Source organism: Saimiri boliviensis, chromosome 5 (genome assembly GCF_048565385.1).
Source record: "Saimiri boliviensis isolate mSaiBol1 chromosome 5, mSaiBol1.pri, whole genome shotgun sequence".
In the NCBI taxonomy this organism is placed as follows: Eukaryota; Metazoa; Chordata; class Mammalia; order Primates; family Cebidae; genus Saimiri; species Saimiri boliviensis.
The window spans coordinates 27,219,979-27,245,836 of NC_133453.1; the positions used below are offsets into that span (position 1 = coordinate 27,219,979).

General features: G+C 36.1%; 1 protein-coding gene across 3 annotated transcripts in view; it reads right to left on the reverse strand.

Moving 5' to 3' along the window:
* LOC101047868 (sperm-associated antigen 16 protein) overlaps positions 1 to 25,858 on the reverse strand; it is an 832,481-nt gene that overhangs the window by 561,238 nt on the left and 245,385 nt on the right. The gene's annotated exons all lie outside the window — the stretch shown is intronic.

Consider the following 25,858-nt stretch of genomic DNA (forward strand, 5'->3'; position numbering starts at 1 on the left):
CGATCTCCATCAATCTAATCAGCGTCACTGGATTTCGGATTCCTCACTTGCAAGACAAAGTGGTTGGTTTAGGTGATTGTGCATTTCTAATTCCGGTTTGAAAAGAGTAATTCTGGTTTTCCTTTCAGGGAAGAAAAATTATGCCTATGGTATTTTTATGTTGGGATATTTGGACCAGTGGTCATGGTTGTTATAGAACCCCAACATTTTTTTTCTAACTACAGTATGTTTAAGATCAGTCATTATGCAGGAAAAGGTCATGAATCAGAGCCACATTATCATAGTTCTGTAATAAATACTATAAATGAAACATTAACTTCGTGGCCCACTATCTACACAAAGTGAAGGAACTAAAATTCTATCCTAATGTACCACTTAAATTGGCTTCAGTCAACTCACAGTATACAAATTACATTAGTGAATTTGAGATGCATAAGGCAATTTCCATTCTATAAAGGAATAGAGGTGAAATGAGAAAGAAGTATGTAAGATTAATGATTAACACATTAAGCACTATTATTTAAACCAGAGTCTGATCACTGTGGCTATTTTAATACTGGCGCTAAACTATTTTAATATCAAAAGTCTACAAGGTTAATGCCTGATATTTTATCTATGGTAATGCTTTAATCTTATTTATATAAAGTTGCATCTATGCCTTACAATGTAATGGGAACAGATGTGTCCAATGTTAAACACCTATTAAAATTCCAACCTAAATATTAGTAACAAATTGTTCAGTTTCTCAATCTGGCCATCTAAACTTAAAGACATAATACACTTACTTGCCTATGTGGAGCGGTAAGACATATGATGATTTAAAAAATAGTAATCACATGTTCATTTTTCCCTTAGTCTATTCTATAAATGGCCTTGTTCTTTTCTTCTGCAATATGGATTTTAAGAAATACATTTCCCAAAGAAACCATGGCTCTAGTCCATACCAACACGGCTAACTCTAGGCTTATAGGAGAGCAAAACATTTCTCATTATTTATACCTTACATTAATGCCATTAAACTCAAAAATTATAACTGAAAAATTATTTTCAAATTAGACCTACACAGTTTTGGGAATCTACTGGCTTCAGCATTAGCAGCATTCAGGTCAAAGCCATGTAGCCACTATAGGCATGGCCTTCTTTCCAGTGAAACACTGTTTCATTTTTCTCCAGCATTTTGCTGCTCAAAATAAACACAGTAGAAATGAAATTATTCATTTTGCAATTCATCATAATGTTGGTTTGTGACTTTCAGAAGGCCAATTCAAGTAAAGAATTTATTACAGCTCCAACCAGAGAGAAGATACATTTATAGAACTTAATTAGAAGAAAAATACGATGAGAGGTAAAAAATGTCAGATTAAAATGAATTCTGTATTCAAATGCACACAAGAAGGCAAACCGAATCCTTGAAGCTACTGAGTATGATGTATGTTGGCTCACAGCTTTCCTGGCAGACACACGCACACTTGACCAGATGATAAATTACCCTCTTTAAGTGAAGATAACTAAAATCATTGATGTTTTTACGAACTTTGAAAGATACGTTTCCAAAATGACTTTTGTGAGAGGAGCTATTTGTAGAAGTTAAGGAAAAAATATAAATACAAACCCACTGATGGCTAATCAGTTTTGTAAGTACTTTTTTCTAACACTTCTCACCCCCTCCACTATATGGCCTCCTCTGTGACACCTTAAACAACTTTTACTCCCATTCCACATGGACTGATCCTCCTCATCACACTCTGATTTCTCTGCCCATAAATTCCTTTCCTAACACTGGCATAGATACATACATACACACACATACGTGTGTATATATACATATATGTCATTTACAGATACACATATAGTAATATAACATATATATATATATATATATATATATATATATATATATATAGTATCTGTAAATGACTTTTGTGGATAATTCTACACACATTTCAGCCAGGCATAAAATGCTCTTTAGCTGAATAGAAATAATTTCAGTACACATAGTAAGGAATTTAGTGCTTTCATAACAACACATTAACAAATACATGATTTTGAATTACTCATGGACTAAGTGCATCAGCAACTACTGGGACATAACGATAAAGACCCCAGTGAAGTATTCCAGATCTCAGTTCAAATCACTCCTGTGGGAGGGAAACACAGTTAAAGGGCCATGGACCAGAAATACTTTCCCACATACAGAAGTTGTGTTATTCTCAACTCCATAATGCCACGTATCTGTCATCATCGCCGTTGTCATTAAATAATGGTAATGATATTTAACACTGTTTGAAAATTTAATGTGCCCCATACCTGGTATTAAATGCTTAGTCCTCACAAGTGAAATGAAAGCTCAAAAGAGCAGGGATTTATGTCTGTATTGTTTGCTGTATACTCAACCCCAATAGTAGCTGGCACATAGCAGCTATTCAATAAACATTCGTTAAATACATAACTTAGTGACTGATGTTGGTACTGTCAGTATTGTTATTTTATGCCACAGTAAACAGGATTAGTAGAGATACTATGTAAATTGTCCAAGCTTACATTTGGTAGTGGATGGAAGCCAACTCTGAATCCAGGAGGGCTTGGCTTTGAGGTTCATTATTTTAGCTACTCACACCTAGTATGAATCTTCAAATATTTGTTATTTATATGTGTACTATAAAGATCAATAATTCCTGTTGCAGAGCTTGGTTATAACTACTACCATTCCCAGTAAATGCTTAAGTGATTTAGTCATTATTAAACCCTGGGGTAAATAATCCATTTAGGAATTGTCAGTGTATTATATCAGGGCTGGGTACCACCAGACACAATAGTCTTAGAGTGGTTAGAATACCTGCCCTCAGCTGGGAGCGGTGGCTCACGCCTGTAATCCCAGCACGTTGGGAGGTCAAGGCAGGTGGATCATGAGGTCAGAAGTTCGAGATCAGCCTGCTCAACATGGTGAAACCCTTTCTCTACTAAAAATACAAACATTAGCCGGGCATGGTGGTGGGCACCTTTAATCCCAGCTATTTGGGAGGCTGAGGCAGGAGAACTGCTTGAACCCGGGAGGTGTAGGTTGTAGGGAGTGAGACTCTGTCTGGAAAATAGAAAAGAAGAAGAAGGAGAAGAAGACCCTTCTCTTTACAGTTAATATGCTCTGGTACTGCCAGAGAAACCAAGGGAGGAGCGCCTCTCTGACAATCTATATACGATTTTGTGCAGATTTACTGCATGTTGTACTTAACAAGATCTTTAATATGTTTTCTTGTGCTAATAGTACAAGCCTAGTATTATACATCAAATTTGTCAGAGGGCACTGACTTCTTTTTTTTTTTAATTTTCATAGAGATCTCTAAAAGTAAATGTAGAAAACTATTTAATAATCATTGACTCCATAGGCTTTTAATTCATTAAAAATTTACCCAGTTATACTTAGGCCTCAACTTTGACCATTCTGTTTATCTCTGAATCAATCTTTTGAAGAAGCTGAAGAATAGGAGTAACAACCAATACTTTAGAGAAGTCAATTCCTCTTGCCAAAATTGCATACATTAACTCATTCCATGGCTATAATGCTGTCATATCTTGGAGATACTCCAGGCTTGGTTTAAGACAATCTTAATAAAGTAAATATCACAATAAAGCAACTCATGCAAACTTTTTGGTTTCCCAGTACACATAAAAGTTATGTTTACCCTATACTATAGTATATTAAGTATATAAGAGCATTATGTCTAAAATGACAATGAAAATATACTTTATTGCTAAAAATGCTAATGATGATCTTAACATTCATCCAGTCATAATCTTTTTGCTGGCAGAGGGTCTGGCCTTGATGTTAATGGCTGCTGATCAATCACAGTCGTGGTTCCTGAAGGCCAAATGGTTTTGGCAATTGAAAATAAGACAACAATCAAGTTTGCCACATCAGTGTACTTTTTCTTTCAAAAAGATTTCTCTGTAGCATGTGATGCTATTTGATAGTATTTTACCCACACTGAAACTTCTTTCCAAATTGGAGTCAACCCTCACAAATATCTTCATCAAATATGTTTATGAAATATTTCAACTCCTTCATTGTTAGTTCAGCAATGTTCAAAGCATCTTCACCAGGAGTAGATTCCATCCCAAGAAACTACTTTCTTTGCTGATCAATAAGAAGCAACTCTTTATCCATTCAAGTTTTATCATAAAATTGCAGCAATTGAATCATGTTTTCAGGTTGTACTTCTAATTCTCATTTTCTTGCTCCTTCTATCACATGTGATGTGACTTCCTCCACTGAAGTGCTGAACCTCTCAAGGTTATCCATGAGGGTTGACATCAACTTATGTCAAACTTCTGTTAATGTTTATATTTTAATCTCTTCCTATGAATCATGAAAGTCTCTTCCCTGAAGGTTTTTAGTTTACTTTGCCCAGATCCATCAGAGGAATCACTCACTATCTATGGCAGCTATAGACTTACAAAATGTACTTTTAAAAAAAATAAGAATTAGAAGTTGAAATTGACCCATGGGATGCAGAATTGATGTTGTGTTAGCAGGTATGAAAACATTTGTCTCCTTGTACATCTTCACCATAGTCCTTGAATGACTAGGTGAATTGTCAAAGAGAAATATGTTTTGTAAAGAATCTCTTTTTTTCTGAACAGTAGGTCTCAAATGTGAGCTTAAAATATTCATTAAACCATGCTGCAAACAGACAGGCTGTCATCTAGGCTTTGTTGTTACATTTATAGATCACAGATAGAATAGATTTAGCAAAACTTTTAAGATCCTAGGATTTTGAAAATGGTCAATGAGCACTGGCTTCAACTTCAAGTTACCAGCTACATTAGCCCCTAACAAGAGAGTAAACCTGTCACGCGGAGTGTGGAAGCCAAGCACTGACTTCACCCCTCTAGCTCTAAGAGTTTTAAATAACATAGTCTTCCAATAAAGGGCTATTTAATCTATGCTAAAGTTTTTTTTTTTTTTTTTTTTTTTGAGACAGAGTTTTGCTCTGCCACCCAGGATGGAGGGCAGTGAAATGATCTCAGCTCACTGCAATCTCTACCTCCTGTGTTCAAGTCATTTTCTGGCTTCAGCCTCCTGAGCAGCTGGGATTACAGGGGGCCACCACCATGCCCAGCTAATTTTTGTATTTTTGGTAGAGACAGGGTTTCACCATGTTGGTCAGGCTGGTCTCAAATTTCTGACCTTAGGTGACCCGCCTGCCTCGGCCTCCTAAAGTAATGGGATTACAGCTGTGAGCCACTGCTCCCTATGGTGAAGATTTTTTTTTAGTTTAGCCACCTTCATTAATTATCTTAGCTAGATCTTCTGGATAACTTTGTATAGCTTCTATTTCAGCACTCGCTGCTTCACCTGACACTTTTATGTTATGGAAACGACGTCTTTCCTTAAATCTCATGAACCAAACTCTGCTAGCTTCAAACTCTTCTTTTGCAGCCTTTGCACTTACCAGACTTTTTAGAATTGAAGAAAGTTAGGGCCTTGCTCTAAATTTGGCTTTGTCTTAAGGAAATGTTGTGGCTGGTTCCATCTTTCATATAGACCACTACAACATTCTCATGTCAGCCATAAGGCTGTTATGCTTTCTTATCATTTGTGTGTTCACAGGAGTAGACCTTTTTATTTCCTCTAAGAACTTTTATTTTGCATGTACAACTTGGCTGGTGTTTAAGAAGCCCAGCTTTCAGCCTATCTCAGCTTTCAACATACCTTCCTTACTACACTTAATCACTTATAGCATTTAATTTAAAGTGAGAGACATGCAATTCTTCCTTCACTTGAACACGCAGAGACCACTGTAGGGTTATTAAGTGGTCTCATTTCAATATTGTTGTGTCTCAGGCAATAGGGAGGCCTGAGGAGGTAAAGACAGATAGGGAAATGGCACACTGGTGGGAGAGTCAGAACAAACACAACATTTAGCGATTAAGTTTGCAGACTTATATGGGTGTGGTTCTTGGCATTCCCCCAAAAATTAAAACAGTAACATCAGAGATCAGCAATCATACATGACTGTAACAGATATAATAATAATGAAAAAGTTTGAAATAATGAAAGAATTATCTAAACGTGGCACAGGTATGTGAAGTGAGCCCACACCGCTGGGGGGAAAAAATGATGCTAATAAACTTGCTTCATGCAGGGTTGCCACCAACCCTCATGATGTGGTTTGGCTCTGTGTCTCTACCCAAATGTCACCTTAAATTGTAATAATCCCTACATGTCAAAGGTGGAACCAGGTGGAGAAAATTGAAGCATGGAGGTGGTTTCCCCCATGCTGTTCTGATAGTGAGTGAGTTATGATTAAGTTCTCATGAGATCTGATGGTTTTATAAGGGACTTCCCTCTTCGCTCTCATTCTCTCTCTTGCTGCCTGTGAAGAGGTGCCTTCTACCATAATTTTAAGTTTCCTGAGGCCTCCCCAGGCATGTGGAACTGTGAATCAACTAGAACTGTTTCCTTTATAAATTACCCAGTCTTGGATATGTCTTTACAGCAGCATAAGAATAAACTAATACAGTAAATTGGTATACAAAGAGTGGGATGCTGCTGTAAAGATATCTGAAAAATGGAAGCAACTTTGAAGCTGGGTAACACGCAAAGATTGGAATAGTTTGGAGGACTAAGAAGAAGACAGGAAGATGTGGGAATATTTGGAACTTCCTAGAGATGTGTTGAATGGTTTTTGACTAAAATTCTTCTATTGATATGAACATTTAAGTCCAGGCTTAGGTGGTCTCAGACAGAGATGAGGAACTTGCTGGGATATGGAATAAATGTGACTCTTGCTATACTTTAGCAAAGACACCGGCAGAATTTTGTCCCTGCCCTAGAGATCTGTGGAACTTTGAACTTGAGAGATGAATTAGAGTATCTGGCAGAAGAAATTTCTAAGCCCCAAGCATTCAAATTTTGACTTGGGTGCCTTTAAAAGAATTCAGTTTTAGGTATTCACAAAGATATAATTTGAAATCGGAACTTACGTTTAAAATGGAAGCAGAGCATAAAAAGCTCAGAAAATTTGCAGCCTGATGATGAGATAGAAAAGAAAAACTGATTTTTCTGAGAAGAAATTCAAGTTGGCTGCAGAAATTTGCATAAGTAATGAGGAGCCAAATGTTAATCACCAAGATGATGGGGAAAATGTCTCCAGGGCATGTTAGAGATCTTCATGGCAGCCCCTCCCATCACAGACCCAGAGGCGTAGGAGGAAAAAATGATTTCATGGGCCAGGCCCAAGGCCTTGCTGCTTTGCGCAGTCTTCATACTCTGCCCTGCATCCAAGCCATGACTAGAGGCCAACATACAGCTCAGGCCTTTGCTTCAGAGGGTGCAAACCCAAAACCTTGGCCACTTACGTGTGTTGAGCCTGTGGGGGGAGCAAGGTTAAGAACTGAGACATGGGAACCTCTGCCTAGATTTCAGAAGACATATAGGTATGCCTGCATATCCAGGCAGAGTTTTCTGCAGGGGCACATTCCTCATGGAGATCCTCTGCTAGTGAAGTGTGGAAGGGAAATGTGGGTTTTGAGCCCCCAGAAAGAGTCCCCACTGGGGCACTGCCTAGTGGAGCTCTGAGAAGGCCACTGTTCTTCAGACTACAGAAATCGTAGGTCTAATGACAGCTGGCACTGTGCACCTGGAAAAGCTGCAGAGGGGATGTACCCCGCAAAGCCACAGGGATGGAGCTGCCCAAGGTTATGGGAGTCCACCTCTTGCATCAGTGTGATCTGGATATGAGACATGGAGTCAAAGGAGATCATTTTGGAACCTTAAGGCTTAATGATGGTGCCTGTAGCCCCTTGCTTTGGCCAATTACTCCCATTTGGAATGGGTTTACTTATCAAATGCCTGTATCCTAGCAGGTAACTAACTTGCTTTTGATTTTACAGGCTCATAGGCAGAGGGAACTTGCCTTGTCTCAGATGAGACTTCAGACTTGGACTTTTGAGTTAATGCTGGAATGAGTTAAGACTTTGGGGGACTGGAAGGAACATGATTATGTCTTGAAATATGAGGGCATGAGATTTGGGAGAGGCCAGAGGTGAAATGATATGGTTTGGCTCTGCGTACACACCCAAATCTCACCCTGAATTGTAATAATCCCCAAATGTCAATGGCAGGACTAGGTGGAGAAAACTGAATCATGGGGGTGGTTTCCCCCATACTGTTCTTGTGATAGTGAGTGAGTTCTTATGAGATCTAATGGTTTCATATGGGACTTCCCTCTTTGCTCTGCTCTTATTCTCTCTCCTGCTGCCCTGTGAAGAGGTGACTTCCACCACGATTGTAAATTTCCCAAAGCCTCCCCAGCCATGCAGAATTGCGAGTCAATCAAACCTCTTTTCTTTATAAATTTTCCAGTCTCAAGTATGTCTTTATAGCAATGTGAGAATTAACTAATACACTTCAGTTAGAAAAACATGCAATATCTATGAAGTGCGAAAAAATAAGGCATTTCTATACTCCTATGAGTTAGTTTACCACTATCCCCATTTTTCCACATGGAGGAATTGGGACACATAGAGGTTAAGTGATTCACCCAAGGTCACAAAACCGGGAAGTGGAAGAGCCAGAATATGTGACCTTGACTGAACTGCCTGGAGTCCATATATTTAAGTAGAGTGAGCTCAGTACCTCAGTTGCCTTTTCCTTTCTTAGATGAAAGCAAGAGCAGAGACTGTTGTTTTATTTATGTCTACAGGATTTATTAGCATGCATTTTGAAGTTTCTAAAGCACTGGGCCTTTTTGGTCATTTTTCTAACCAGGAGTAAAAGGTTACACTATTATTACTTGTTATTTTCTGAAAATTGTCTAGATTTAGGGTGGTGGTGGGATGGATAAAACAAAGATAATCACTAAAGAAGCACTTATGGTCTAAAGCAGAGGCTGCCAAACTTTTTCTGGAAAGGGCCAAAGTAAATATTTTACACTATAGACCGTACGTTATCTGTTACAACTTTTCAGTTCTGCTGTTCTGGCATGAAAGCAGACAAAGACCAAACATAAATGAATGATCAAGGATGTGTTTCAACAAAATTTTATTTACAAAAACAGTTGCTGGGCTCGGTTTGGCCTATGGGTCACAGTTTGCTGATCCCAATATATTTGCGTGAAATGGAGTAAACTAGTGTTTAAGAGTGTGGGCTCTGGAGTAAGTGTGAGTTTGAACTCTTGCTCCAGTGTTAACTAGCTAGGAATCCTTAGGTAAATTTCCTTATCAGTATTTTTCTCAGTCACCTCACCTGAAAAAATGGGACTACTGTAGTATTGATCACATAAGCTTATTATGGGAATTTTTTAAGTTAACACTTGTAAAGGACTTAGAATAGTGCTAGACACATAATGAAAACTTAGTCACATTATCATAGCACAGAGAGACAGGGTCCCTGGGGTCTACTTGCCTAGATTTGAAGAATTTACTAGCTGATAATGTTGTACATCTCAGCCTTCTTTTGTGAAAACAGGGTAAAAATACTGATCCATCAGGGCATTTGAGGATAAAATAAGTTGATATATGTAAAGTAGTTAGAACAATTATCTGAACATTTGTCAGCTTTCCACAAATGTCAACTAGTATCACTATTTTTCAACATTACTGAAGTTCATTGTAATTTGGCCCTTCCTATAGTTAACATCTATCAGTCATACTTTCTTCTTTTAAAGATCCTGGGTAGGACATTCACTACTCACAGCTGTAGACATTTACAGATAAATGATGTTTTCTCTTAGTTCTGATAAACATTGGACATTGCTGTGTTTTATATGATGTGAAGTCACTCTGACAAAAATGCAGCCGTCATAAATAACAGCTTTCCAAGTAATTTTGTGACTGTTTCTTTCATGATATAGACCGCAGGAACACACTGAGGGAAACAATAGAAAGTATGTTCATATCCACTCTTATCCTTACTTGCATGTATGCAACTGGTACAACGTAGAGCTAAAGATAGCAGGATACCTCTCCTCAAGCTTTGTCCCCAACTAGGTCTTCCTCTTGTTACCATAAAATGACTTTCATCCTCAGAGATGTCATCCCAAAGTTCTAATAAATAAGAATAATAAGCTTTTGTTTAATTTCTTCCTGGCACCTGCTCTAAGTGCCACAAAGCCATTTTACTTCAAACTTTGAATATAAGCTTTCTACTTCCCTTTAACTTACTATTAATTATAATTACAGGATTCAAAGACAAAGACCCTGTCACCACATTCCTACGTTAATAAGGTTGTAAGTAGGGTGAAAATCATACAGAAATACAGCTTAAGAGATTCAAAAAAGGACATTGTGGTGAATGCTAATCCTGCTTCTTAATCAAGTCATGTCCTAATGAAGTATCCATAAAATGTTTTGTTATACAATATACCAGGCATGTTACATAAAATATTATGTTCTGGAAGAGATTTTTTTCTTTTATAATAGGACACATTTCTTATAATAGACCACATGATATATGCTTCAAAAGCTCTCCTCTCTAATTGAAATTGTTCTTTCCAGTAGTGGCATTACAGCAGGATATTTTGTAGGGAGCATGTGTAGGTGTACGGTGAACACTATTAATTATCAGTAGAGTCAGTGATGTAAGCACCACTGTTAGACTTTTCAAAAGAGAATATTAATCCAAAAAAAGATTGTCACAAAAAAGACTAATTAGATAGCCTTGTCTTCCTTTTAGGTTATCCAGCATTGTAAATGTTTCCTTCACTTCAGTTCACAGGCTCTAATTACTGCTAAAACAGAATATGCACAGTGGGTGGAAAATAAATCAATATCAAAATGTGCACCCCATGAACGTAAGGTGACCACTTACGTACTTGTCCTTAAAGACAACACACGCTCACAGATTATGTATGCTTTAATCAGTTTGCCAGGAAAAATAAATAAAAAGGAGTTGTCTGACTGTTGCTCAGTTAACAGCTGCATCTTATATCATGATGTGCATCCGCATTTATATAAAGTACTTTAACATGAAATTTTTTAATTATTCCGGCAAATATGTGTTTAAAGCCTGCAACATAGTAGGCAATACAGAGGCATCTCCCTCAGAAAGCTTACCTATGAGTAGGGGAGAACAAATAACAAAGTAACTGAACAAAATAACTCAGCTACAAAGAAAACGTTAAAAAGTGATACAGTAATTTAGGGGACAATGTTGTTTTTGACGAGGTTGTCAGAGGAGCCTATACGGAAGACATGACCTCCCAGCTGAGAGGAGAATGATGAGGAAGAAGGACCTTTAGGATGGTCTAGGGGCAGGTGGTTTTGGTCACAGGTGATTGCAAGTGTAAATGTGCTAGGCTGCAAGGAGGTAGTGCACTCAAGGGACAGAAGGAAAGCCAAGGTGAATGAAGAGAATGAACGAGGAGGACTGTGTTGAGGATGGATAGGGAGCGAGAGGAAGGCAAGAACCAAGTCATGGAGGGCGTTTAGACTGAGGAAAGACCAGAGTTCTCCTAAGATCATTTCATGGTTTTAAGTAGAGAATTACATATGATTGGTATGTTTTTAAAAGATCTCTATAGCTGCTCTGTGGAAAATGGAAAAGTGAGGAACAGGAGAAGAAATGGGGACACTAACTTGGATAGTACAGTGGTGACCCAAGAGCTATTTAAACTACAGCTCCTCATCTTGATGGCAGATGGCGCTTTAGCGTATTGGTATTTTCACCACCACCTTCAGGAAAGGTCAACTCATAGTTGTCTTCACCATTAAAGAATATTTAATAATTAAGTACACTTAAAAAGTGCCGAGGTGAAATGCAAATGCAATAAAAGTCACAAAATAAATGTGTATACAGAACACAATAATTTTAAATCTATCAAAATAAGATAGTGGATCTTACTCATTTTCAGAAGACAGCTAAGTAAATGTAAAAACAAAAAATGAACTCTTAATACTTCCCTAGTACTTTAAGTTTTAAATATTGTAGATTATGGGTTTTATTCAAAGCAGAGCAGGACTTACATCATTAGGATCTAGAAAGTAGCACTGTCCTTTCATATTTCACTAGAGTAGAGCAGTTTTACATTCTTTTTTTCAGTTTGTGGACTTGTTATTCACTCCCTAGAGGGTAGTAAATGCTAAAGTTTCAGTATTTTCTTTCTTTCCAATCTTATACGTACAGTGTATGCCTTGCCACCTGGCTGGTAGTGCTAATCCCAATCTTTGGCAAGGTAAGAGGCAGCCAAGACTAGATGTCTGCTCTGGCTCAAATATAGGGAAAGGGCTTACGTAGTGACTTAGACTTAGTAGATACTCAGTGGATACTGTGATTAAAATTCACCCATGTTGTAGAACATTATAACATTCATCTATATTATCAGTTTATTTTTATTTTTATTTTGAGAGAGTCTTGCTCTGTCACCCAGGCTGGAGGACAGTGGCATGATCCTGGCTCACTGCAACCTCTGTCTCTGGGTTCAAGTGATTCTCCTGACTCAGACTCTTGAGTAGCTCAGATTACAGATGCCCGCCACCACACCCAATTTTTGTATTTTAATAGAGAGGGGGTTTTATCATGTTGGTCAGGCTGGTCTCGAACTCCTGACCTCAGGTAATCCACCCACCTCGGCCTCCTTAAGTGCTAGATTAAAGGCATGAGCCACCATGGCCAGCACATATTATCAGTTTATAGATTCAACCCAAATCGTTTTAAACGTGGTATCAATTCTTTGCCCTTTCTCATCCCATGTAAAGAAGCCGTTCCACACAACTTTCTAAAAATTTGTATTTCATTCTTAAATTTGATAGCAGCATTTTATATTTCCAAACTAAAATTTTAGTTTAATTTTGAATATAAGTACTTCTCTAGGAAAAGTCTTCAAGGTGAATGAAGTCAAGTTTTAGCTAACCATGATTAAATTAAATTAATTATTAAATAAAGGTAATACCATTTTGTCCTTTTAAATATACTAATGTAAATGTTTCTTGGAAATTTGTAGACTGATATGTTATAAGAAAAAAATCCAAATTACACATAAAAATATAAAGATTTACATTTTACGATATTCAACTCAAAAATCATTTATGGAAAGTCAACATACAAGCAAATATGCAGCCTAATAATCTTTCCTAAGTCACCACTGACCCAATCTCATCAACAAACATTCTCTTACCCTCCTGTCTTCCATCCCTTTTTCTACCCTGAAGAAAATCATAAAAACCAGAATTTCTCTTTCCAAAGGTGAGTCTTAGAAACTAGAACCTATCTCCTTAAAACTTATCACCATAAAATCTTCTCTCCTTTTCCTTAAAGATCTTCATTCCAGAGAGGTCCTGCCCTATACTCAAAAAGAAGAAATACCACACAGGGAGGCCGGAAGAATTTGAATTGTCGTGCCTTTCTGGGTTTCCCCTTCCAGTTTATTACCATGAAAGCACAGCCTTTTGTCCAATCACATTTCTATTCGACTGTCCATTCGTCATCAAAACCAAACACAGACAGTATTCCCTGGGCTTTCAGTTTTCATTTTTGAAATTTTCTGTGTTATGAAAAACTTATATTAAACACATTTGTTTTGCTTTTCTCTTACTAATGTGCCTTTGTTATAGGAGTGCCAGTCCTGACCCTTACAAGGAAAGGTATCACATCTTTCTGGTTTTCTTATAATCCATACAATGTCATTTCCATTTTCTTCAAAGTTACTCAACTTTCTAATATTTAAAAGAAATCGCATCTCAAAATACACAGATTCAACTAAAGGAAATTTGTGAATTTCAAAGACAGGAGAATCAACACCTACTATTCTGGTAAATGGAATGAGGACAATTAATAAAACAGGTTAACTACCTCCAGATTTATAAAAATGTCTCCTGGAGCCTTCCTGATACCTTAGCAGCTGAACATTTTACACTACATAGTTTTACACATAAATGTGCTTCATGTTACAAACTCACTGCACTTCTTTATGATTTAACAAGTTTGAGAATATACATTACACACTTACGTTCTAAAGAAACCCATTTCGGTAATAAAGTTTATTTGGTTATTTCATGTTTACAAGAATTTTGTGTTGTTATGAACATAAAATTTTCCATTTCATATCTTATATTATTGACAGAGAGTAGATTCTTTGGAATGACAGTCAAATTTCCTATGGTAAGGGCTTTAACATGAAAAATCTCTTTTCTAGGAGGATATTTAGAAATATAGACTACCTATAATCTAGAAATAATTGGAAGACTTACAACCAAAGACATAAAATTAGGTAAATATACATGCTGTGGTATAGAATTCACTTCAATGTGGTCCAGTTTATTAGATACCACCAAGCCAATGTGATGATTGTAATGACACATAAATATTGAATTTTTTGTATCTATTTTATAAATAAATCAGAAAGCCAATATTAATTATTTATGTTTTCTTTTCTCATTGAAGTATACTCAACAAACTTCAGCACTTTCACAGAATAAAGTGCTATGGTTTGGATATGTTTTGTTTGTTTCCACCAAATCTCATGTTGAAATTTTATCTCCAGTTTGGTGATTTTGGGAGGTGAGGCCTAGGTAGGAGATGTTTGGGTCATGCGGTGGATCCGTCTTGGCTGTCTTGGTGCCATTCTCATGGTGGTGGTTAGTTCTAATTCTATGAGTTCCTGCATGAGCTAGTTCTTTAAAAGAGCCTGGTACCTCACTGTTCTTTCTCTTGTTTCATCTCCTGCCATGTGATCTGTGCATAAGCTGGCTCTCTATCACCTTATGCCAAGAGTGGCAGCAGACTGAGTCCTCACTACATGCAGATGTCCAATCTTGAACTTTCCAACCATCCAGAATTGTGAAACAAATACATCTTTTTTACTTTATAAATTACTCACCCTCAGGTACTGATTTATAGCAACACAAAGCCATAAGGTTTGGAATTTGAGGCATATGTTGAAATTAAACCAAGTTATATATATTTGTATGTCAATCTGAGTCTCAGTTTTCACACTAAAATGTCTAAGTAAAAAAAATTTGTTTCTTTATTTTTTTTGGATTTTTTAAATGTCAATTTAAAATGACATTTACATGTCAATCTGATTTACTGTTTTATATTTATATATTGATTTATATTTACATATAAATCACATGTATATTTACATATAAATCAATTACATATAAATTGATTTATATTGACATATAAATCTCAGATTTACATGTCAATATCAGTCTGTTTCTACACTAAAATTTCTAAGTAAAAAAATTTAATTTTTAGAATTAAAAAAATTATAAGTATAAAATTTCCAATAAAGAAATTCCTAAGACTGAATAAGTTTCTATTATCATTGCTCAACTGTGTCATAGGCCATGCACAGAGACTGATGGGAACAAAAGGAATAGATCAAATGGGGTTTGGCACTCACTATATGTAACTGGAGATGCTGGCAAGGGAAACTGATGAGTTGCAAGGGGTGACAACCTGCATCAGTTTCCAGTGGATGGGAGAGAGGAAATAGGGATGAGAAGAAGGGAACAGGTGTATAAACTGGAATTATAAAAACGCTTTGATAAAGTTGTTAAAAATTACTCCACGAACACAAATAAGGTGAATTCAGAGGTGACAGCCAGATAGATACAGCTAGAAATGATAAATGGAATGAAAAGTACACGTTTAAGGGGAAGGATTAGGTGGCCAACTCAGCCAAGGTAAAAACTGAACAAATAAGGTTGTGAGATGTAAATCCAAAAATGGAAGTGCAGTATCCAGAAATGGGTCTAAACAATGACAAAGTAAGAAAACCAAGGAATAGACATGAAATGAGTCCTGATAATCTGTCATGAGGTAGGATACCACTTCATGTGTCTTTTACTTCCAGACAATTATCTCTGCATCTTAAACTCTGCTGATATCTTGTTTCTTCTAATTCATGTGAAACAAGCAAAAATAAAATAAAAGGTGTGCACCATTCCCGGTTCTCTCAATCACACAGCTTCATCATCTCTCATTAATAACTCAAATTGCTCCCCTTATTTCAGCACTGAATTTCTACACACATCTCTCTCAAAATTACCCAAAGATTCGTCTATAACATATGTCACTGCCTCCAGTTACTTTTTGTACCATATACCAGTGTGTGTCGTTTGCTTATAACATTTTGTTGTCCTTATCAAGGAGAGAACTCACCTCAAGAGTAACCAGGAAGATTCCGTGTCTGCTACAGTGTTTCTCTCTCCTTAATCATGCTTGTTTTAACTCTACCTGGGACCTATTTTCCTCTGACTACCTCACTTACATAGACATAAGAATGCACAAGAATCAAATGGTTTGGATGTTGGTCCTCATCCAAATCTTACGTTGAAACGCAATCCCCAATACTGAAGTTGGGGCTTGGTGTGAGATATTTGGATCATGGAGCTGGGTCCATCATGAATGGCTTGGGCCATCCCTTTGGTGATAAGTTAGCTCTCCCTCTTAGTTCACATGAGATCCAGTTGTTTAAAAGTATGTGACACCTCGATCATTCAATCTTACTGGCTTGCTCTTGCTTTTGCCATGTGATATGCCAGCCCCGCCTTTGCCTTCCACCATGATTAAAAGCTCCCAGAGGTTTCACCAGCAGCTAAACATATGCCAGCCCTATACTTCTCATAAAAACTGTAGAAAAATGAACGAATTAAACCTCTTTTCTTTATAATTATCCAGTCTAAGGTATTTCTTCATAGCAGTGCAATAATGGCATAGCACAATGTCTACACCAAAACCTCTGGAACCTGTGAATATGCTTAAAATAGGAAAATTATCCAGAGGGGTGGATCTAGTCTAATCACAGCAGTTCTTATAAGCAAGAGAAATTAAATGAGGCAGAGGGTAGGTCAGAGAGATGCAAAGCATGAGGAAACGTAATCCACCTTGTCTGTTTTAAAGATGAAGCAATGGTGGCAAGAGTCATGAAACAAGGACATCCTCTGAAAGTTAACAAGTACTCCACCTGACAGCCAGCAAGTAAACAGGAAGCTCAGTTCTACAACCACTAAACCTGACATCTGCACACAACCTGAATGAGACGGGAAGCACGTATCTCAGAGCCTCCAGGTAAGAGACTAGACCTGCTGACACTTTGATTTTAGCTCAGTGAGATCCTAAGCAGCAGAACCCATTGAGGCTGCACAGACTTCTAACCTAAAACTGTGAGATAATAAATTAGTGTTTAAGTCACTAAATTGGTGCTAATTTCTTATAGCAGCAATAGAAAACAGACGCAGTATAAAAATGAGTAACAAAAGAAATTAAAATACATACATTACAAAGAATATGAAATTATCATTTCCAGTATTTTGATAAATGTGTCTCACTGTATTCGATTTTTTACAACAAAAATAACTCCATTATTATTTTATTTACAATTATTTTATATCAAACTAACTAGATGAAACACAGTTTTAAGACACAGACTGGTTTCACTAATGGTATTTTTTATTGGTTTTGAACCATACGGGAACATTGTAATTGAGTCAGAAAAACCGTAGTCAAAAAAGTAATTAAAGTAAGCTACTTTAACATCCATCATAATGAAATGTTAAAATCATCTTATTCTAAGAGAAGTTTCTTCAGGCACTATTGGCAGGTAATTTCAGCAGGGATATATACATACATATGTATATAATATTATACTACATTATATGTAATTTATACTTTAGTATAACACATTCTATATGTACTTGTAAGTTCTAAATCATTCTAAACAGGCTTCAACTGATTTTATCAGATTTTTGGATTATCAATTGTAAATTCTTTTTCCCTAAAAGATAAATGTGAAACTAATTTTCAAAACAATTTTCAACAGTTTTAAAAATCACAATAGTTTACAAAATATTTTGGATCATTGTTGATATGTTTTCACTCATAAAAATAATTAAGGCATATGAATTTATGTCAAATTATCTGACTAATGACTTGCACTAGCCAATGAGATGCCAGTAAATGTAACACACTCAAGAGGCTTGAAAAGTATTTGTATGATTTGGCCAGGTGCAGTGTGGTTCACGCCTGTAATCCCACCACTTTTGGAGGCCAAGGCAGGCAGATCACAAGGTCAGGAGTCTGAGACCAGTCTAACCAACATGGTGAAACTCTGTCTCTACTAAAAATACAAAAATTAACTGGGCACAGTGGCATACGCCTGTAATCCCAGCTACTCAGGATTGAGGCAGGAGAATCACTTGAATCAAAGAAGTGGAGACTGAAATGAGGAGATCACGCCACCTCACTGCAGCGTGGGTGACAGAGCAAGATTCCATCTCAAAAAAAAAAAAAAAGAAAAAAAAAAAGAAAGAAAATGATTAGGCTTGCCCTTTCTCACTGCTACCTCGACCCCACTTTCATCATAAGAAGATATCTATCTCTCCTAGTCTGATGGAGGATGAGACATAGAGCAGAGTAAAAATGGCCTGATTTTCACCTGAAACCAAATCAGCTGATTAACACATCTGAGTGATTTCAGTTAAGATCAGACTAACCACCCAGCTGAGCCCAGCTACAAACAGCAGAACTGCCCAGCTGACTATATCAGATGCCTGAGCTTTAAACTCTTACCACTGTGTGCCACTGAGGTTTTATGATATTTTGGTTTTGTTTTTGTTTTTAACAAAGAATTTAGTTGATGAAAGCTAACTGATACAGATGCATTTTTATAACACTTTGTATCAGAAAAGTTGTTTTTTTCTTATTTTATACATTTATTACTATTGAAATAAATTCTTTGTGTACATATTGCTTTGAGCTTATTAACACTGTTCATGTTCATTAGGATGAAGAATATAATTAGACATATAAAATAAGATAGTAACAATTCGGAAACTTTTTCTATATACATATATAGAAAAAATATATAAAATCAAGAGTATATATATACTCTTGATTTTAATGACAAGTTGCTCAGGACAAAGTATTTAATCTATTTTAGAAATTATAGCATTTAAAATCAAAGTCATAGGACAATGGAGCCAGAAGGGATTGCCCATTTGAATAACGTTTTATGCTAATATACCATGTTGTATATGCAGTGTGAAAAATGTTGAATTCCAGATTCACTCTCCACTGCCACTTAGTATATTTTTCGATCATATCCTCTGTTTCCAATTTATCTGTATGCAAAACAATTTTACTATTATCTTACAACAACCTTTAATTTGGAAAGCAGATCAATTTCAAAAAGCAGTATTACATAAAGATGAATGACCAAAAACATTAAAAATAGTTACTTTATGACATTGTTTCCCTTCATTGGTAAAGACAGTAAAAAACTGGCTATGGCTGTGAATATTTAAAACTAATTTTAAAATAATTTATGCTCTTCAGACCCTACACCTTATTCATAATCAATTAGCATTTACTATTATAAGTCAAAGACCTCATGAATCAAAAAAACAGGAACAACATAAAATGACTTTTTTTGTGTTGTTAGATTTGTAATCTGAGGTATTTAATTCTGCCTTCTGTAAACTGGTGGTTATGAATATTATATGAAAAGTTATATTTTTTAAATTGCACATGAATTAATTTATTGACCTAATCATCTCCTGTCTGTTAGAAATTCCAAAATCATTTGCTTAAGATCCTTCGGTCTAGGTAGATAGCCAACATCACTGTTTTTATTCCTTTCTTTCAATCACAGTCCTTTTTTTTTTTTTAACCAATTATGATAATTTCCCAGTAACTTTTCCTCCTTTTTGACTCCATGTTTTCCATCTGATCTCTCAACATTAAATAAGTTGAGACAAAACTTTTGTGTTGGATACTGTTTCCCCGCCAACTTTTCCCATTCATTACTTCAGGTTTCATTGGTCATGCTATTACGTTACTAGAATCATCAAGAGAAGTAGAAAACCTTTATGCGAGCTGAGTATTCCTTGTTCTAACCCTCTGTCCTCAGACAATCTGAAGACATGAGGACAACAATGAGAAGGCAACTAGCTTTTTGACCCTCAGGTTTTAGCTTTCTTATTTCTAACATTACTGTCACCCATATCGACCAATCTGAACTATAAATAATCTACAGCTTTCCCAATGGCCTGAAAAAATCAAAATTTTTATTATTTTTATATTACTATAATGATAATCATCCTAACTTTAGGTCATGGTTACCTAAACATTACCAAAGAAGAAGGGTAGCTTTTCTTATTTTGTTTTGTTTTGAGATGGAGTCTCACTCTGTTGCCCAGGCTGGAGTGCAGTGGTGCGATCTCAGCTCACTGCAACCTCCACCTCCTGGGTTCAAGATATTCTCCTGCCTCAGCCTCCCGAGTAGCTGGGACTACAGCCGCATACTACCACAATTGTCTAAATCTGTATTAGAGACAATGTTTCACCATGTTGGCAAGGCTGGTCTAGACTCCTGATCTTAGGTGATCCACCTGCCTCGGCCTCCCAAAGTGCTGGGTTTACAGGTATGAGCAGCCTCGCCTGGCCTAGAACGTTGTTTATTGACTGTGCATTGGAAATCTTGAAAAAAAGACAAATACTTGCATATAAAACACTAAAACAATGTGGCTTTCATAATCTTGGGACTGAGTTTGATAGTGGTATTATTTGGTAGTTCCTGATGTGTCTTGTACTTTTGGGTTAGCTGCTGCTTTTATAGGATTGTACAAAGTTATGAATAATGTGAGCCAAGTGCATGGATTGGTCACTGTAGATTGTGTGGTTCTCTATTACTGGCTTCATGAGAAAATTAATCAACATGAAACATTAAATTACAAAAATCAGCATTTCTCTGGTACTGCTTATTTTAAAAATAAACTTGCTTAAAATATATAAGTTAAGCTTTTCTTTTTACATTTTTAAGAAGATGTCTACAATAATGGCCATGGTGGCTCATGCCTGCAATCCCTTTGAGAATTGGTGTAATCAGCATTTGGGGAAGCCAAGGTGGGAGGATCATTTGCGTATAGGTGTTCAAGACCAGCCCAGGCAACATACTGAGCCCTTGCTGCTACAAAAAATAAAAGTAAAAAAAATTAACTGAGTGTGGTGGCACACACCTCTAGCCCTAGCTACTCAGGAGGCTGAGGCAGGAGGATATTTGAGTCCAGGAAGTGGAAGTTATATTGAACTAAGATCATGCCACTACACTCCATTCTGGGTGACAGAGCAAGATCCTGTCTCTGAATGATAAAAATAATGGCACCTAAAATACAGTTTTCCAGATAAATTAATTTTAACTTTTAGCTGACTCTGGAAATACAGAAAACTTCCATCCAAGAACAAGTCATATGCAGAAGGCACACATCTTATACTAGTAATTCATTTTTCAATGCGCTGATAGCCACAACAACTAGTTTAAGATGATGTGAACAAAACAAACAAAATGTTCATTTGGCAAAAAATAAATTAAATCTAATATAATCATTTCCTATTTTTAACAAACAATTCAGTTCTTAGTAAATGTATATAAGTGCCAAGATATATGCAATAGAATTAACTACTTATATATATATAAATTATATATATATGCATATAAATTTTAATGAAACATACACATCCTATTTCTTACTATTCATGGTTCTCACTGTTAAACCCATAAAAACAAAACAAAAGACAAACACCAAATTTTTCTGAAAAGACTGCCAATATTCTATATTCAAAATATACAGAAAGAAGTGAACAATATCCCCTACATTATGTTATTAGGATTAAGTTCTTAGTTCTTTGCCTGTATTAATTACTAAACCAGAAGATGCTTCTCAGTGTGAAAAACCTAGATTGTAAAAGGTTCGAAATCTTTGTCAATTCAGTAAAGAAAATTATGACTTTAGAAAAAAAAAATTCAAAATCAGCAATTCTTAACTGATTATATGAAGTGTTAAAATGCTTTCCTATTTTGTCACCCCCAAAAAAGGTTACAAGATGTACACCTATTTCACAAGACTGTGGAAATGAACATAAATGCTTAATTATGATTTTAAAAATCATTTAGTAGTTATATCCCATCTCATTTGCAGCATTAAAATATTCTGTTTCTTACAATTAAGGGAAATGTAGATCCTAAAGAATGTAGAGATTCAGAAAAAAATTTTCTTATACATATAATTTAGATTTTAGTTATATTAATATTTGTGCCACTAGGTGTAAGCCCCAAGACATTAATATACAGAATTTATTATGGGTTTTGAAGGTCTAATAAAGCATGTGTAATTTGATACCATAAACATAGCTATAATTGGTCTACAAGAAAGTCTTCCCTGTACTCAAAAATATGCCCTCAATTATCAAATAAGCTAATTGCATTACACTAACTTAACAATATAAATCTATTTCAAACCAGAAAAATAATGAAACCTCTAAAATATATCAACAATTAAGTCAAAATTATAAGCCTGAGAATAACAATGCCAAAGCTATGTGAACTACTGTTACAGTTAAGTTGCTTTCAAATTTTAACTCTATTTCCATTTAAGTAATTTTTTTCACTCATTTTATTAAGTTAGAGATTTATTCCGGGGGAAAAAAGTGACATTCAGATGCACTACAAAAACGGGAAAGCAATTCAGTAAACCAAGGATCTAACATGAATATGAAACCCTTATTTTCCTTGCACTACCATGTACAAACTACACTTAACTCATGCCCCACTGGTTTTGCACCAAGTGAAGAAACAATCTTGCCAACTTAAGTCTTTCTGTCTTCGTTGCACTGACCCACAACTATCATGCTCATGACTATTTTTTTAAGGGTGGACTGTAACATAAATGAACATACTCTTTCTTTCTCCCTCTCATCTTTCTAAGGGAAACCAACCAAAAACCAAAATAGCACAACAATAAAAACAAAACTCCTTTTCGTCTACTGCAGGAATTAATAGAAATACTACATACCTAGGTAAATTAGTTGACAGTAAATGAACTTCTTCAGAGCCATGAAGTCTATTTCAAACACCAGCAGAGGCTATGTGTAGAGAAATAGTTAAATGACCTACACATTGTAGGTCTTTAGCACATTTAGGCCTTGGCACATCTTAATTCATTTATAATGGTTATTATTATATAGTTCATGGTCTTAGTTTCCAGTATTCTTCCACTAAACTGCATTACTCCCCAGTTCACAAACAAGGACACTAAATAACACACACTATACTTTTCAACTTTCTTGTTTGGCTTCCATTGTCACCAGGACTACCTAGTGATAGGTCATTCCTCCAGAAGACCCATGACAGCCCATCTCATTAACAAATTCTAGCCATTTTTGAGATTTAGAAGTCCTATCTCAAAGATGACCTCTTCCAAGAAGCCCTTCCTAATTTTCTCTAACTGGTTTTCTCCCAAATTTCGACCTCCAGATTTGAACTGTTTATTGTAGACAGTTATGTAATTTACCTTACTCAGCCTTGAAAGGACTTTTTCCTTCCCAAATTATTAACAGTGATCAAGCTTTCTAAAACTCAAGGTAAAATTCCAAGGTAATTTTCCAGTTTTATTTCTCATTTGTCTTTTAAATTATTTCTTTAGCAAGGGAAACTACTGCCAGAGTTTGTCTGGGATTTTGCCACAGAGGGTGGGGGAGGGGGAGTTTCTATTCAGTTTTGAGTGGCCAAGTGCCTTCTGAGAAAGCATCATCAGTTTCAAGCCTCTTATCCAGCTAACTAAACAGGATAATGTCTTCTGGATGGATTTGTCTAAATTATCAAGGTAACTGCCACAATTATTTTCTTCAGTAGGTTAATAGAGATTTGGCCTATATATGGTTATTATTAAAGTCAAACAATTAAAAATATAAATTCCTTCTCTTTACTTTTTTTTGCTATCAACATGTTAATGTGCATTCCTAATTTCCAAGTGTGCAAAGATTATCCAAACTTGAAACAACGACAAAAAATACACATCTGCTTTTCAGACATGGCCTGCTTTAGAAGCCCTTGGGAAATCAAGAGTAATTATAAAACTGGCATACCAAAACCTTGCTTAGTACATGGTTTTCTCTTTCCAGAGAATGTCAGTATCAATGTTCTTTTCCTACCTTTTTAATGTTTCTTCTTTTCATAGTAGAAAGATCCTTCCCCATTCATTTCCCCCTTCCTCATCTCTTTTTTACAGCTGTTGGCAGGAAGCCATATATCTCATTTCAAAAACATGTTTTAAATGGTAGCTCATGAAAAAGTGGGTAATTCTCCACTATAGAATTGAACTGTGGCATAATTAAACCCTGAAATTTCACTGATGGATGACATGGTTGGATGCACGCCGCACACTGTACATATCAACTTTACTGCAGTGCCACAATAATGTCACATTCCAGGCTGTGAAATATGTTCACTTTTAAGAAAACTATCATTACATAGTAAAAAAAAAGTCTCATTTTGGAATTGCTGTTTTTGGCTATATAACATATGTGAGACAGTTCTCAAAATATTTTAGAATGTTGCAACTTGATTAGCCTATATAATAAGTATAAGGATCACTTACTTTAAATCAGTCTCACCTAAGACCTTGTGATCAGGAAAGTCTATTGATATGGTAGCCATTTTCATAGGAATTATATGTGACACTAACATGGTATTTCTGGAAGGGTGTGAGAAAAAAATCATAAAAATTGTTTTCTCATATATGTGGAGAGAAAAATACATTTTTAATAATTTCATTAAAATTCTACAATGCAAGTATTTTCTTTTGAATCAAAGAACAACACAAAGAGCAAAATATTCAATAATTAATAATTAATAAACCTGGTGATTCTCCACTATAACTTTCTGCATAGACTCGGCAGTTCAGTATTTTAAATAGTATTGGTAGTTGAAGAGTGGTGATATTTACAAAAGGGTTAAGAAATCCATCTTAACAGAAATCGTGCATTTAAATATCTAGTTCACCATCTCTGAAGAATGGCTTTTCCAATCATTCAAAATCTCACTTCCTTTATTTTTTTTCTATGACAAACCTTGGAAAGCTAAAACACCTTTCTAGATCATCTTGACAGTCATAGTAACCACACAACTGTTAAAATTTATATGAGGGTAATGGCTTGGACTGAGCTCCTACTTTAGGTGCAACTGATCAAACCAAAGCAGAGTTACTCATACTTCTGTTCCATGTTGCTAAGCCAAAACTAAGTTGGTTATCTGATCTTTCAAAAAATCAGAAAAGGATGTGGAGAAATAGGAACACTTTTACACTGTTGGTGGGAATGTAAATTAATTCAACCATTGTGGAAGACAGTGTGGCGATTCCTCAAGGACCTAAAAATAGAAATCCCATTTGACCCAGCAATCCCATTACTGGGTATATATCCAAAGGATTATAAATCATTCTACTACAAGGACACATGCACACGAATGTTCATTGCAGCACTGTTTACAATAGCAAAGACCTGGAACCAACCCAAATGCCCAACGATGATAGACTGGATAGGGAAAATGTGGTACATATACACCATGGAATATTATGCAGCCATCAAAAACGATGAGTTCACGTCCTTTGTAGGGACATGGATGAACCTGGAAACCATTATTCTCAGCAAACTGACACAAGAGCAGAAAATCAAACACCATATATTCTCGCTCATAGGCGGGTGTTGAACAATGAGAACACATGGACACAGGGAGGGGAGCACTACACACTGGGATCCGTTGGGGGGAAATGGGGGAGGGGCGAGGGGGTGGGGAGGTAGGAAGAGATAGCATGGGGAGAAATGACAGATACAGGTGAGGGGACGGAAGGAAGCAAAGCACACTGCCATGTGTGTACCTATGCAACAATCTTGCATGTTCATCACATGTACCCCAAAACCTAAAATGCAATAAAAAAAAAAAAAAGGAAGACAGTGTGGCGATTCCTCAAGGACCTAAAAATAGAAATCCCATTTGACCCAGCAATCCCATTACTGGGTATATATCCAAAGGATTATAAATCATTCTACTACAAGGACACGTGCACACGAATGTTCATT